The 3,631-nt window shown below is 33.8% G+C and overlaps 1 pseudogene; it reads left to right on the forward strand.

Moving 5' to 3' along the window:
- Window positions 1-3,113: 3,113 nt before the first annotated feature.
- On the forward strand, window positions 3,114-3,277 carry LOC114006246 (uncharacterized; annotated as a pseudogene).
- The last annotated feature ends 354 nt before the right edge of the window (window positions 3,278-3,631 follow it).

The following is a 3,631-nucleotide window of genomic DNA, read 5'->3' on the forward strand; positions in this document are numbered from 1 at the left end:
AACAGATTTCCAGAAGTCTCCTCTAGAAAAAGTGTGAACACGGCAAAAACTCAAAATCAATTTTATCACAACTCTGAAAAACTAACTAAGGCTTTCTGTGTGTTGAAAAAAATATGGATAAACAAAGAACACTGTAGTATTTTACATGTTCTATGATTATCCTTGTATTCTCAGCCCCTGGTACCTTAAAAATCAACTCTGAAATAACCACAGTCATGAAAACCAGCAGCCTCTTAGACACCAAACAGGGAAACACTAATTTAATATATTTTGATTTCCCTAATAATCAATACTAGCCTAGTCCCCCTTATTGGCAGTACTTTGTAGCCATTTGACTTGTCTGACACAAATATTTATGGGTGATTTAAGGAAAAACAAACATTCATTTTTTTAAAGAGAGAATTTTGCTATAGGACACATGGACTTGCTAGAGAGAAAGAGATGGTAAGAAATCACCACCTGGAGGGATGACCATGCTTATCTTCTCACAGGATATTAGGCACACACACACCTGGCATGAGTTTCAAGCGTCTGGGTCTGGGACTTGAACTACAGTCTGCCAGGTGGGAGTCCAACACCTTAGCCACTATGCCACCTGCTGGCCCCAAACCTTTTTTTATTTGACCTAACTCAAAATTTGTTCAATGTAAATAGCTTTTTCTTGGGGCATTTTCTGAAAATAATCAGCAGCAAATGTCTTTGAAATTGAACAAAAAAGAATAGGAAGAGATCATCAAGATGGCAGGTGAGAAACTTGGGCTTCTTTTCTATACAAAGAAGAAACAAAATAACTAGACTCACAGTACAATTATTTACTTGTACAGGAGAACACCAGAATACATCAAGGAAATGACTGAAGGTTTCTGAAGCACGAAAACTCAGGATGACACACAGACAGAGAAACCAAGCATATGTGTCAGAATCTCCATTGCTGGGAAAAGGGTAAGTGATTCCTATCAATCCCAGTTAGAAGCATAAATAATAAAATCCTAGTTGGGGGAGGACCTTAAAAAGATACTGCATAAAACTTGAAGAAGAGATTATCAATGTAAGAACACACGAAGTGTGAAAAGGAAGAAAATTAACACCTTCAAAGAATTCTCCAGGAACAATCCACAAACAAGAGGAAATCTATGAAAAAATAAATAATTTGAATTATTGCTCCTAAGAATGATCAGTGGTGGGTACAAGAGAATACAGATAGTTCAATAGCAGGGAAAAACAAAAACTATGAATCAGAAATTCAGTAGGGATAGAAATTATGAAAAAAATAAAATACAATAGAAATGGGCAGGTCCTGTGTGGCTGACTGCACAGTGTGAATCCTGGACACAGTGGCTTGAAAAACATGTTTGGCACATGTACATGTGTGCCTAAAATCCTGAAAGGAGGGAGAAAAGTGGGAGAAATTGCATGTGATCATCCCCCATGAGAATGTGTTCTCACTTTCTCTCTCATTAGCCTTCCCAAAAATAAAAATAGAGAGCCTAAGAGACTTATAAGATACCATTAAGCAAACATTTACTGAAGGCCAGGAGAAAACTGGATGCTATGTTTAAAGTCCTAAAAGAAAGAACTGCCAACTAAGAATACTAGGGCTTGTCTTGCCACCGAGTGGATAAGAAACCATATCCTACAAGGCAAACTGTGGTTCAAATCCCAACACTTGCAGCTAGAAGAACATGACAGGTACGTGTGTACATGCCTGAATACCAACAAGATGCAGAAAGAGAAGGAATTGTGGCATGACCACACTGTTTGGGAAAGAGGGTGCTTTCTCCTCTCCCTCACTTTTGTTTTTCTCTGGTGAGTACATAGTACCCTCTGGTGATGAAAAAAAAATTAATAATAATAATATACTGAGCAATGCTGTCCTTCAGAACTGAAGGAGAAATAAATTATTTCCTAAACAAAAGACTGAGGTAATTATTCACCAGCATACTAGCCTGGTAAGAAATGCTTAAAGGAATCCTATGTTGGTAAGTATCGTCATGAAACACATGGAAGTATAAAACTGGTAAGCAGATAATAATTGATTTCTTTCTTTTTCTCTTTATCACTACACAAAACCAACAAACTGCAAACATTTGAAGAGAAAGAAAGATACACAAAACAACCAGGAAACAATTAACAAAATGACAAAGGTCCTTAACTATCAAAAATAACCCAAATGTAAGTGATTACATTCTTCAATTAAAGATAAAGACTGGCTGAATTAAAACACGCATGATCTAACTAGAACATCCAGATATATAAAGAGAGAATTAGTCTCCAGAACAATATTTTAACATTAGGCAGATTATCAGAACAAAAAAAAAATCAAGAACCAATGGATTTAAACTGCATTATAAGTCAAATAACATGTACAGAACATTTCATTCAATAGCTGTAGAATTTACAATCTTACCTGCACTTGGAGTATTCACTGGATTGATCATATAGTAGGACATAATACAAGTCTCAACAGAATTTTTAAATCAAAACATCTTTTCCAAATGTAACAAAATTAGATATCAACAAGAAAAACTTTGGAAACATATAAAGATATGAAAATTAAATAAAATCCTCCTAAACAATTAATGGGTTAATAAAGACAATTTTTAAATTTCTTTAAACATCTACAGAAACCGTTCTAAGAGGGAAATTTATAGTAGTAATTAAATGCCTACATTGAAAAAATTAGATTTCAAATAAACAACATAATAATGTCATTTCTAGTACTCAAAGTACTAGAAAGGAAGAATAAACCAAGCCCAAAAAAATTAGCAGGAAAATTCATCAGAGCAGAAATAAATCACGGGAAAAAATATAAAAGATCAATGCAATGAAAATTTAGATTTTTAAATAAATAATTGATGAAGCTTAGTGAGACTTATTAAAAGAGAAAAATGACACATTACAACTAAAATCACATAACTAAGATAGAGACTACCCTAACAATTATATGCCAACAAGTTAGAAAACTTACAAGATATGACTATATGTCTCAACAAATACCCTTTACTAAGTAAGAGTAAACCAGTAATAAATGAAAATCTTGAACAGACCAACAATGAACAATGAGATTGAATGAACAATACAAAGTTTCGGAAGATCAAAAAAATTCAGGAGCCAGCTTTGCGCAGTGGCAGTATCGTAGCCAATGAGGTTTATCCGAGGCGCGATTATTGCTAATTGAAAAAAATTCAGGACTGGATAGCTTCACATCTCAGTTTAAAGAAAAACTAGCACCAGTTCTTCTCAAATGTGTGCAAAATATTCAAAGCCAGGAAGTTGTCACAAAATTCATTCTATATGGCTATCATTGATTTCGTACCAAAAAAAAGACAATGACACACAAATAAAAAAACTACAATCAAATATCCCTGATTCACAGATATGAAAGTCTTCAATAAATAAGTAAGCTGAATTCAACAGCCCGTCGGAAACATACACAAGATAAAGTGGGATTTATCTTAGAAATGCAAGGATGGTTCACCATATAAAATCAATAAATGTAATATGACTAACAAAACCATATCATCAACAAAGTTACATCATCTTAATAGATGTAGAAAAAGCATTAGATAAAATCGAATATTAATTTATGATAAATTGGGAATAGATGGAACACACCTTCACACAAAAATGT

This window comes from Tupaia chinensis, unplaced genomic scaffold (assembly GCF_000334495.1).
Source record: "Tupaia chinensis unplaced genomic scaffold, TupChi_1.0 Scaffold146594_2, whole genome shotgun sequence".
Taxonomy (NCBI): domain Eukaryota; kingdom Metazoa; phylum Chordata; class Mammalia; order Scandentia; family Tupaiidae; genus Tupaia; species Tupaia belangeri.